The sequence below is a fragment of the Echinops telfairi genome, unplaced genomic scaffold (genome assembly GCF_000313985.2).
Source record: "Echinops telfairi isolate 266 unplaced genomic scaffold, ASM31398v2 ScPeMD7_1;HRSCAF=3_0, whole genome shotgun sequence".
Taxonomy (NCBI): Eukaryota; Metazoa; Chordata; class Mammalia; order Afrosoricida; family Tenrecidae; genus Echinops; species Echinops telfairi.
Window position 1 is genome coordinate 36,299,559 of NW_022103896.1, and position 12,616 is coordinate 36,312,174.

The 12,616-nt window shown below is 48.1% G+C and overlaps 1 non-coding gene across 1 annotated transcript; it reads left to right on the plus strand.

Moving 5' to 3' along the window:
- Positions 1-12,000: 12,000 nt before the first annotated feature.
- On the plus strand, positions 12,001-12,130 carry LOC115869008. The gene has a single exon (XR_004045932.1). It is a non-coding gene; the product is annotated as a small nucleolar RNA SNORA17 (small nucleolar RNA).
- Positions 12,131-12,616: the final 486 nt, after the last annotated feature.

A 12,616-nucleotide genomic window follows, 5' to 3' on the forward strand; every position in this document is an offset into this window, starting at 1 on the left:
AAATCCCTGTCTTTCTCCCACGGAGCGGCTGGTGGTTTCGAACTGACCATTGTCTGCTTCCATCCTCACCCTCCCTCAAGCCCCCCTGGGTTGCTATGGGGATCAAACTAGACCTGGGGGAGGAGGAGGAGACAGCGGCAGGCTTGACAGCGGCAGGCTCTTTCCCAGGCCACTGGGGCTTGACAGCAGTAGGCTCTTTCCCAGGCCACTGGGGCTGGTTACCTGTGGACTGGTTACCAGAAGCACAGGGGAGGGGGGTCTACCAGCGATGCCCTCCCCTCCCCCGCAGAGCCCGGGGCCAGCCCCCTCTGGTCCCAGGGCCAGTCCTGGTCTTATTCAAAGCCCCCCTGCCCTAGCTCAGATTCCCCTCCCACCCCTCGGCACCCCCTCCTGCTCCCACTGCCCCGGCCCCAAAGCAGTGACAGGGGGGAGGGGGACGACACATCTGTCTCCCCGTCACAGCCGTGTCCACGGTGCAGACGTCACCCAGAAGCCGCAAGGACCTGAGGCCAGCTGGCGCCGGCGCGCTTCTGGTAACTTCCTTAAGAAAGATCCACGTCTGGAAAGGAGACCACCCAAAGCGGGGCGGGGCTCCGGGCCGCCAGCCTGGGGGGAGGGGGAGGAGGTGGACAGGGGCGAGGTTTCTGGAGCTCTAAGGGCTCTCGCAACCCCGAAGGGTGGGGACCCGGCGGATGTTTGCGGCTCCCCTCCCTGACACCACCCTCCCAGAAGCCAAAGCCCCCCTCCCGCTAGCATCCCACTTCCCGGGAGGGAGTCTCCTTCTGAAGACCGGAATGCAAATTGAAGCCCCTCCCTCCCCATCCTCGCCCCCTCCACCCAGCTGCCACTGCCTGTGCCTCCCAGGCTTGGCAGTGGAAGGAGGAACTGTGGCCACCCCCACCACCGGTGGCGGGGTGGCGGGGTCGGGGTGTATCTCAGGCCAGCATGCCAGAGCTCCTCAGAATCTCTGAGCGGGACAGGGATCCCAGGAGGCAGGCTAGAGCCCTTCAAAGGAGTTTTTCTGGCCAAGCCCTGCACTCCCTTTGACCAACGCGCAAGCAGGAACAAGCCACTTGTGAGAGGGCCCTGCCCCTCTCCTCACCTCCTCATGGCCCCTCTGCCCAGCCCCACTTATTTCCCAGCCTGGCCAACTCCACGGAACGCCATGCTAGGGTGGAATCTGAAGTTCCGCATTAGGTACCTGGGGACAGGCCGCTGGCCGGCCCCCCCCTCATGGGAGGTCTGGTTTCCTTGCTGTGGAGTGGCGCTCTGGGCCTTCTGTGCTTTCTAAAATGTACCATGGCCCAGCCCCCTCCCCAATGTTTCCTTCTCTTACACACCTCCCTTGGCACCTTCTTGGCAGATGTCTTTCTTCCCCTTTCTTGGATTTTGAGCACTGCCAGGGAAGTGCTATCATTACAAGGACAGGCACCACAGCAAGCACACACCCACCCATCTCCCCAAACCACCACTGCCTCCCTGCCTGTGTGGACACCAGGGCTTGGTCTCCTGGTCTCCAATCACTGGGCCGCCTTCTCTCTCCAGGCTCCTTCCTCAATCCAGCCCTTACTCCTACACTGAGACTACTGGGGGGTGGGGTGAGGGTGGCCGCGAGGAGGAGTGAGGTCATTAGACTCCCAGTTCATCAACCTTTTGCACTGGACAGATTCCTCTGCTCCTGCCCAAAAAGACCTGGCACACCTTTAGTGGAGGAAACAGCAACAAAAAGTCATGGTCATTAAGTTGATGCTGACTCCTAGTGACTCCGTCGGACAGGGTAGAGCTGCCCCTGTGGGTTTCTGAGACGGTCACTCTTTGCAGGAGTGGAAAGCCCCATCTTTCTCCTTCAGAGCAGCTGGTGGTTTCCAACTGCTGACCTTGCAGTTAGCGGCCCAACACATCACCACTGGGCCACCAGGGCTCCTTCGTGGAGGAAAAGGATCCCATAAAGGAGACTGAGGATGTGCAGCAGGGAAGGGAGAGGAATGTTTTAGAAGGAGGTGGCCCTATGTCGCGTTTGCCTGGGAGAGTCCTGGTTTCTGACTGCTAGCCTCTCACAATTATTAATTCGCGGTCCCTTTTCATGTCCCAACGTGGCCCACTTTGGGTGATAAATTGCACTTCCACTCCACTAAGAGGGTCAAGAAGGAGGGGCATCAGGCAGCATGAAATGCAGGCATAGACTATCCTAGGAAGGACGGCCAAGGTAAGGACGGAAACTGGCCCATGGGAATTGACCTGCGCAAACTGATGATCTTGGAGCGAGGGGCTGCGGAGGGAAAAGGCTCTGAGGAAAACAGACTGGATCAAGGTGATGTTCAAATAGGAGACAAGTGAAGATGGCAGGTGATGTTTTCCAGCTATGGTAGTGGAAGCTGTACCATCTATAGAGTCCTCACAGGGTGGGCAGGTTTCAGCAGAGGCTCGAGACTAAGCACTGTCTGACAGTCTATATCTGGGAAACAGCCATGAAAACTGTACAAGTCATCAGAGAACGTTCTCCCATCGAATGCTGGACCAGGAGTCTTTGGGGTGGGAAGGCACCACACAGCAGGCTCAGATATGCCACCAACCCTGAAGACAGGGCGGGAGTTCCCCAGTCGGAGCTGACTCAGTAGCTAACACCAGCCATCGTGCTCGGCGCTGGAGACCCATTCCTTTACCGTGAAGCTCATTCCAACTCGCAGCGACCATGCAGGGCAGAGGAGGCCTGCCCTAGAGGGTTTCTGAGGCTGTGATGTTTACCCAAGCAGATGACCAAAGCTCCTTCCATGGAGCCGCGGGTGGTTTCAAACTGCCAACCTTTAGCCACCTCGCAGTGGGACGCTTTGCCACTGTGCCCCGGGGGCTCCTAATTAGAGATACAAAAGGAAATAAGCCAGACAAGGCTTTCTGCCCTCATGGAATTTATAGTGTGTGTGTGTGCGCGCGCGCATGCAGGGAGAGACAGGCAGTAACTGACCTACAAATAAATAAACAAACAAGAAAATGTCAGATGAGACAAAGGCAATGGGAAGAACCAGACAGCGTTTGGTGGCACCCCCTTTGGCTATTGAAGGGCGGCTGGTGGCGGGGAGACCCTTGAGGGCAGAGACTTCTACAGAGAAGGGAGGCCCTGTGGCAGGAGTTTGAGAAACAGACAGCAGGCCAGCGAGGGTAGCAGTGGGGAGCAAAGGAGCCCGCATGGAGCTCTTTCTCATTCCTTATTTCCATGAACTTTTTGAAGCCACCCTCTCATCTGTGAAGGGAGGGAGAAAGGATGGATCTAAAGTAGAAGGACTTCCTACCACTGCTTTGGGGACATGGGTGCCCCCACCAAGGAGCAGGATTAGACCAAAGTGTCTGTTTTCTAGGACTGCCCTGTTGCCACAAACCAGGAGCCATTAAGCGAGATGCTTGGCTCCTATTTATGCAAAGAAGGCCTCGACTGAACTCCTTCCGAAGGCTCCAGGGAGAAGGTGCTCTGTGCCCCCTCTCTCCTGGCTCCTGGGCTGCCAGCCGCAGCCTGACATAGCACCCTCCTCCATCTTGGTCTCTATGTCTCTTCGCCACATTGATGCAGTCACCAGTCAGATGGGATTAGGACCCACCCCGTTCCAATGTGACTTTATGTTAACCTTCCTAAGCAACATCTTCAAAGACCCGATTCCCAAACCAGCTCACATTCACCAGGTACCTTAGGTGAGGGCTTCCAAGTATCTTTTTAGGACACTCAGTTCAATCCCTAACTAGACTGCTCCAGGCGGAGTGCCGGGAGGGTGATGGAGATGCTGAGTAGGTAGGTGAGTGCACAGGTGTGCTTCCCCTGGGGGCGGGGGTGGGGTGGGAAATACACATCGGAAGCTGCTTGTACTTTGCAAGTGGAAGTTAACGCACCTGTGATCTCTGAAGGGGAACGGTGCCAGCTAGACGCCATTCCAGAAGCTGTTTCTCAGAAGCACAAAGCAAAAGGCTTTCCCGCTACTATTTTAACCAGATTTAGCTCACTGATAGAAGCAAACCCCCGTTCTATATACATATCCACACAATGCAATGTTCATATCAAACCCACAAAATGGAATGTTTCAATGCATTTTAATATCTCCCAGTAAAGGGGTGGGGGAACGTTTTTCCCGGATGACTTTTTCTGAAGTCAGTTATGCTTGCACTTCTGTTTTTTCTGGGTCGGGGGTGGGGTGGGGTAGGGGGGCATTGGGGGGTGGGGTGAAGGGTGGCGGTATTGTACATCTAACACTGCTGAGAGCTACTGAGCAGAAAGGCTGGCCTGGCAGCCACACCGGAAATGGCATTGGTATGGCGCTGTGTTGCATTCCTTCCTCCCAGACTGCCATGCTGACAGAGAACAGCTTCTGTCGCTCAGTTTACTTGTCCCTCCTCTTGATCAGGACATCTCCATAAAAGTGCTCTCACCTACATTTGCATGGCCCCCGTCAAGAGTGTAAACCGAGGACAATATCTATCCCCTTTACCTAAGTGCTTCCAAATGACTAAACTAATAAAATGTTCAATAAGACATTCAATAAGACTTTCTAAGGCCAGAGTCACATACATTCAGAACTTGAAAATTCCTTGGAATTCCTTGGAATTCCCCACTGGCATGAGATGCATGGAAAGAATTCGCTTCTCACCCCTGCTCTTTTCAGGACCCACTCTGTAGCCACCGGGAGGCACCTGGCATGGTGCACGTGGACATCGGGTGTACAGGGCCAAGAGCCAGCCAGCTCCCCCACATGCGGCCTCTGGGTCACAGCAGGTCTGAGCACAACGGTGGCCCTCCACTGTCCAGGGAAGGCTCTAGAGTAGGTCCAATATCATTTCGCAGGGAGTTCTGGGCTCTATAGGGGGAGGGCATAAACTGTGTCCTGTGGGCCCTGCAGATTCCTTGTGAGGTAAGAAGGGACCATGAGGGGGAGGGAGTACTAGAACTGATGGTGATTACACAATTCATTTTAAAAGTGATTTAACCATGGTGGGGCGGGGTGGGGGTGGGGCAGCGAGAAAGTGGGTAATGATTGTACAACTTTTCTTGATATAATCAAACTGTTGAATTGTGTGATATGTGGCTCAAGTGCCAATAAAACTTCTAAAAAAAAAGATACAATAAAAAACACTAGTTTAAAAAAAAAAAGAAGGGACCATGATTGGAGAGCCAGGCCCAGATCCCAAAGGAGGGATCTTCTTTTCTGGGTGGATTTAAGGGCAGACTGGTCAACAAAACCTTAAAGAGAGTGATCTGGTCTGGGAATCTCCTAGGAGTGGTTCTACCGTGCCCTATAGGGTCGCTCTGAGTCAGAACCAACTTGATGGCAGTGAAAGAGTTTTCCATATTTTATTGACTTATAAAGAATTAAAGGCCAACCCCTCCACTTGAATCTAATAAAATAAATGAAAACCCAACCCAACCCACTGTCATGGAGTTGATTCCAACTCACACTAGAGAGGGTTTCCAAGATTGTGAATCTTTGCAGGAGCAGACAGCCTCACCTTTCTCCTGAGGAGTAACTAGTGGGTTTGCACCTCTGACCTTGAGGTTAGCAGCCCAATGAATGTCTAAGCCACAGTGTCACCAGGATTCTTTGAATCAAATAAGAATGATATTAATGGAACAGCATCTTGGGTGGCAATGATTTCCAGAATCTTTTTCCATCTTTTCTTTTCTCCTCCTTTCCTCCTCCCTCTTTCTTTCCTACTTCCCAAAGAAGTCAAAACCCCAAATCAAACCTGTTGCTGTTGAGTTGATTCTGACTGGTAATGACCCCAGATGAGACAGTCGAGCTGCTCCGTAGGGCTCACGGGCTGTCACCTTGACAGATGAAGACTGTAGGCCCTTCTTACATGGTGCTGTGTTGGGTGGATTCAAACTGCTAACCTTTCAATTTGTAGTCAGTTGCCCAGAGACCTCAAAGGAAGAAGAGTCTTCATGAAAACCATAGGCTTAGCTGATACAAGGGCTCAAGTAGAAAGAAAATACTTTGAAAAAGATGATGGCAGCATATGTACAAATGTGCTTGACACCATGGATGAATGTGTGGATTGCAATGAGAGCTGTAAGAGCCCCCAATAAAAGTATTTAATAAAAAACAAAGAAATTGAAATTAAAGACACCGACCTATAAAAAATTGTTCCTCTTGATCTTGTTACAAAACACTGTCTATTCTAAGTTTCAGAAGTTTATTTGACAGAAAAGTTTAAAGTACAAAGTGGGGTGTAAGAGAAATAGGGTGTCTGAGCATAAAATTCACAATGAAGGAAATAAAATGCTTTATTTAAAAAAAGAAAGCCGTAGGCTTGAATGGAGTCACATAGGCAAAGGAGAGTGAGGCAAGAGGGCCAAAGATAGAATTCCAGAAAATATTAAGATCTAGTCATCAAACCAGGGAAGGCAATACCACGTGGACGAGTTCTGGAGTAAGGATGGAGGAGACACAGAATGGGGAGGAGTTTCAGAGACAGGAACTGTCCAAAGAAGCAAACGTCCCAAGGGGGCCACCCTCTTCCCCAGGCCACCAAAGCAAGCCTGGTGCCTTTGCCTTTCTCAAGGGCTCTAGCCCTGTCTCAGACCTGGGTGTATTCCTGCTTCCGCTTCTGCAACGTGTTCTCTTCCCCTCTCTTTGTACACTCTTTCTGGGACACTCCACGCAGTTGACTTCTTAACTTCCGTCTCCAGCTCCTGTCTCTTCCCTCCAAAATCAAAGCAGACTCACTGCTATCAAGTAGAGACTGACACACAGCAACCCTATAGGACAGGGTAGAACTGCCCTGTGAGTTGCTGAGACTGTTAATGTTATACAGGAGTAGAAAGCCCAGCTTTCTCCTTGAAGATCTGCTGGTGGTTTCAAACTGCTGACCTTGCAGTTAGCAGCTTAATGCATGACCACTACACCACCAGGGCTCCTTTGTCTCTTCCCTAGCGCGGTCAAACTCTGTGGTCATAGACACAGAGAACTGCCTCTGGTAGCTACCTTGGGACTTCAGAGGAGACCGGGCATGCAACAAAGCTCTCACTGAGGACTGCAGAGCAACAGAGAAAGAGGTGGGTCTTTGATGTCATCTCTGTGCCTCTGGCCACTGACTTCATTCAGATGCCCATCTTACCCCAGACTACCAGTTCATTCATTCCACATGCCTTCACTGAGTACTATGCGCTGGGCACTGATTTAAGTGCTGGGGAGATGCCAGTGGATACAGACAAGTCCCTACCTCATGGGGTTTAACTTTCTGTGTGGGAAAGAAGAGGCGACAGAGCATAACAATAACAATCAAGTAAATAACACGATACAAAATTTTAAGTGCCAGGAGAATAAAATGAAGCAGTTTGCTAGGATGATTTCTCCAACACCGGATTCCTCTCGGTATTATATGTTCTTGCAGCAATCAATCAAAAGATCCCTTTTGGAAGTTGACAGTCATGTGGATGACAATGTAAAAGAATGCATAATTTCACACCGGGTCTGGGATTCCGCTGCAACGTTTGTTGATTTGGTTTTCCTCATTCAATTGAACCAACTATGAATCATCGGAGAAAAAGAGCCGTCACTGACAGAAATATGCACATTTCTGGGGGTCATGGCTGAAACAGGCATTGGTCTTTGGACAAGTGTGAAAAGCAAATGAATGAAGCTCATGACTGCTTATTGCTGCCACAGAAGTATCAGGTACAAACAAAGCAACAACAGGACACAGCACATACAAATCTACTAGGGACGAAGTGAATCTGGACTGCCATTGGCTGGCTATGAACGTGAACCTGTGCGTGATGGGCCACGTCTTTTACAGATGCCTCTAAAGTCTGGGACAAATCTCACCAGTGTCAAGCATCCTTTTGTTGTTATTGTTGTTAGTGTTTTGTTTTATGCTTTTCTGGATATGAAGTCTAGGTTAGGTAAATCTATAGAGACAACTGGATTAGTGCTTTCTGAGGGGTATGGCAGGAGAGGTTGGGGGGAAATAGGGAGGTAATAAGAATGAATTCAATCATATCAAGAAGAATTGTACAATCTGGAACCCGGGTGGACTGGCAGAGTTATCAGCCATGAACTGAGTAAAGAAGCCCATGCTAACATGTCCAGAGTATGCATGCTATCAACGTTTGCCGACTTGCACCGAGAACGTCCATTCCCTCATGACATGGACTGACGGTGACGGTCTGGGGTTGGTATGGATGGGCTAAAGCTCTGACTGGTAATGTCAGAAAGACCGACCGCGAGCCAAGTTGTTGTACTGTTGTTGGCTGCTGCTCAGGCTCCCACAACTCACGGTGCCCCCATGCCTAATAGAGCAAACCACTGCCTGGTCCTGTGACACCCCTGTGAGTGGGTGGGGTCTGATCACGGGGGTTTTCCAAAGGAGATCACCATGGGTCTCTCTTCCTAGCCCATCTTAGGCTGGAGCAGATCATCATTGCAACACCCAAGGACCCCATTAGCAGACAGGTAATGCCTGCATGTGAGGTACATTGCTGGGAATTGAACCTGTGTCTGCCACATAATTCTACCACAGAAATATACAGAAGCCAAATCACCTCACTGCCTGTGTAATAGGGAAATTCTCACCCTCCAGAATATATATGTGATGCCTTAAAACAAGTACTTAATGGAGGCAATTCAGTGGCTAATCATGCTCAGAGTAGGCAAATGATTTATTTTGCTGTGTTGCAGCAGGAATTTATTATTTTAAAAAATATCTCTGTAGTTAGCTATAACAACCAAAACATTTTTTCCATAAGCTCCGCTTACATGTATCAATATACTTTCAAGGCTAAACTTCCATGTTGACATCCTTTGAACCTTCTAAGGTGCTTCAGCCAGCGCTGTCGTGATGACCTAGTTATAATGATGCTTCGAATCCTGTGGCTTCGTCTGCTTGTGCTACAAACACTCATTGCTGTTTTCTTCACTGCTGAGTTTTAGAGACATCGGTTGCAACCTGCTCAGCATACCAACGTTCCTCACACTTTCTCCCTGGGTCTCCCACATTCCTCTGCCTTCTTCCTTGCCCTTCTGGCTCTGGGACTTTGTTTTGGCACAAATGCTGCCCGTTTGGCCGCATGTGGTTGATACTGAGGAATGACTACGTTCTTCCCTCTGTCATTCCCACCTTGTAGACCTGTCTGTGGTTTGAGTAAAACTTAGTCTCTAGGGCTGGGTTCACTTCCAGACTGCAAGGTGTTTCAGTCTCAGGGTTCCATTATTTCTAGCAAGTAAGTCTGATCGTAGTTTCTAGTAAGTAGGGTCTGTTCCATGATTTTGAATTTTGGTCTACATTTTCTCTTTCCCTCTCAATCCAAACTTTCTCCTAGGATCCTGATCGAGCAGTAGGAAGTGGCAACAGGAGCCATCTATTTCTTGTCTCAGGGTAGTGGAGGCTGTGGACGGCATGGCCCATGAGTAATTTGGATTCATTGTTCCTTGACGCTTTGATTTTCCTTATCTTTCTTTGATCTGGATTTGGGGAGACTAGTGGCTGCATCTTAGATGGCCCGTCACAAGCTTGTAAGATCCAAATTACTATTCATCAAAGTAAGCGGAGGAACATCGAGAACTCTGTTATACCAGGGCAATGGCATTCTGGGCCTTTCCTCTGGGTTGTGGGAAAAGATGAGCAATGAATATAGTGAACTAGCGGTTCAAATGGAAGTTCATTATCTCTTGATTAGAAAAATGTTCGTCCAGCTAAGTTATAAGAACTTTATTTTTCCAAAGAAAACTTCCCTTGTGAGAAATTATGCATAGTCAGGTCTGGCTCATCTAAAGCACTTATTTATTAGTATAAGATGTTATGTATTGAATTGTGCCCCCCGCCCCTTCCTGCAAATCCAAAACACGTACATGATTCTGAGTGGAAATCCTTTCTCAGCGTCTTACCCTCATGGAGAAGGTGGTTAAACGAAGCAGTGGCCCTTGACACATGCTAGCACTCACTGTGTGTCGTGCCCTGTTCAAAGCGTGTGCATTAAATTACGTAGCCCTCACCACGACTCCCAGCTGCAGGCACCGCCCATATCTTTATTTTACAGCTGGGGGACATAGGTACAAAAGGGTGAGCAACTTTATCAAGTTGCTCTATTTAATTAATTAATTAATTAATTAAAAGATCATTTTATTGGGAGCTCTTACAACACTTATAGCAATCCATATGTCAATTGTATCAAGCATATTTGTACATATGTTGCCATCATTCTTTTCTGGACATTTAGTTTCTATTGAGCCCTTGGTATCAGCCCCTCTTTTTTCCCTCCCCACCTCTCACCCTTGTGGCCCCTCGATAAATTTTAAAGTATTATTTTCATCTTACAATGACTGCTGTCTCCTTTTCCCCACGGTTTCTGTTGTTTGTCCCCCTGGAGGGTGGAGTGTATGTGGTTGATCATTGCGATTGTGTTGATCATTGGGATTGGTTCCCCCTTCCTCCTCTCCTCTTCCCACCTTACCCTTACCCTCCTGGTATCACTACTCCCATTCCTGTTCCTGGATTCCATGTGTCATGAGCTCTTATCTCTTATCTGTACCTGGGCACATGATCCACTCTAGCCCACAGTGAAAGGCAGGACTGGGGTCATGATAGTGGGGGGGTGAGGAAGCCTCAAGGAACCAGAGGAATATTGTGTGTTACATCAGTGCTTTACTGCGCCCTGGTTGACTCATTTTTAAAGAACTAAATTTGGTTTTATTGATGCTTGAGTTCTGTTTCATCTGTCCTCTATTTCTGCTGCTCCAATCTTTATTAGCTCCTTCCTCCTGCTTACTCTGGGTTACATGGCTATTATTTTCTAGTTTCTTAAGGTAGAAGGTTAGGTTATTGATGGAGAGATTTCTTCTTTTAATATAGGTATTTACAGCAATGTTTTCCCCTAAGCATTGATGTATTTAGGTTTGGTGTATTTTTGTTTTCATTTATGTCAAAGAATTTTCTAATTTCCTTTGTGGTTTTTTTCTTTGATCTATTAGTTATTTAGCGTATGGTGTTTGATTTTCATATATTATTGTTTTTCCTAAATTTCCTTCTGTTAGTACCTTCTCATTTCATCCCATTCTGATCAGAGAACATGCTTTGCATGTTTTCTGCTCTTTTACATATCTTGAGCCTGGTTTTATGGCCTAAAATGTGGTTTATCTTAGAGCGTTCCATCCTCAGGTGGGGAAAATGTGTCTCCTGTGAATGTTTGGTGAAGTGTTCTGTAAGTTATCTGTTAGGGCCAGCTAGTTTAGACAGCACTTCAAGACTTCTGTTTCCATGGTGATGTTCTGTTTAGTTGCATGCACTTTTGAAAGTTGGGTTTTAAAGGCTCTCTCTATTATTGGTGAATTGTAGAGTTCTCCCTTCAACTCTGTTAGTTTTTTTGTTTCATGTATTGTGTAGCTCTGTTAAGTGCTTATGTATTTATAATGGACTCTTTTTTGTCTATATTGTATACGAACAGAAGGAAATTGAGGAAAGTAAAAAATATGTGACAATCAAATTATTTTATGTGTGCTATATATGTAGAATCCATCACTTGTCTGTCAGTTTGTTTCCCTGTGGTGGCTTCCGTGTGTGTGATGCTGGCAGCTATGTCACTGGTAGTTAAGATACCAGCAGGTCACCCAAAGTGAACAGGTTTCAGCAGAGCTTGCAGACTAAGAACAGGATATGAAGAAAGAATACACTGTCCACTTCAGAGGGATGAGCCACTGACCGCTTTATGAAGAGCAGCCATACACTGTCAGACACTGAACGCCCGTGAACAGCAGCAGATCACTGTCAGGTCTAGTGCTAGAAGAGGAGCCTTCCGCTCAGAAGGAACTCAAAGTATGACCGAAGGTGAACTTTCTCAGAGTAGACTGGACCATCATCACATGGATGGAGGAAAGCCTTCAAGACATTCATTTGCTGATGACTCAAAATGAGAAGAGGCAGTTGTAAGCATCTATTAACAACTGGAGCTTGGAACATATGAAGTATGAAACTAGGAACATTAGAAGTTGTCAAGAATGAACTGGAACATAAGAGATCTATATCCTCACTGCCCCTAGAGGCGTTGCAGCGCCTCCACCATGCCACAGCTCTGTCCTTAGATGACAGAGAGAAGAGGGGCTATCTCTAGGTCCAGGGGTCTGGCGTGAACCACCTGACTGACTGCGAGCCCCACAGTCCTGTCGCACCTGTGTGACCTGGGCCACCCGGGGAGTGGGAAGGACGCAGGTGGGGTAGGGTGGGGGGTTCCCTCTAGGTCATTTTGCAAAAGGACATGATCCTGGCACCTGGATGACAGGTGATGGTGCCATTGTCTTTGGGGGGCCCACGTCTAAGGGCTGGTAAAAAAGATCTATATCCTAGCCATTAGTGAGCTGAAATGGACTGGTATTCGCCATTTTGAATCAGAAAATCATATGGTCTACTATGTGGAGAATGACAAATTCAAGAGGGATGGTTTTGCATTCTTCACCAAAAAGGACATTTCCACATCTATCTTGAAGTATAATACTCTCTTTCATAGGACAATATCTGTCCACATACAAGGAAATCCAGTCAATGTAACAATTGTTTAAATTTGTGCGCTAAGCACTATAGTGCTAGTGATGCAGATACTGAAGAATTTTAACAGCATCTTCAGTCTGAAATGAATCAAGCATGCAAT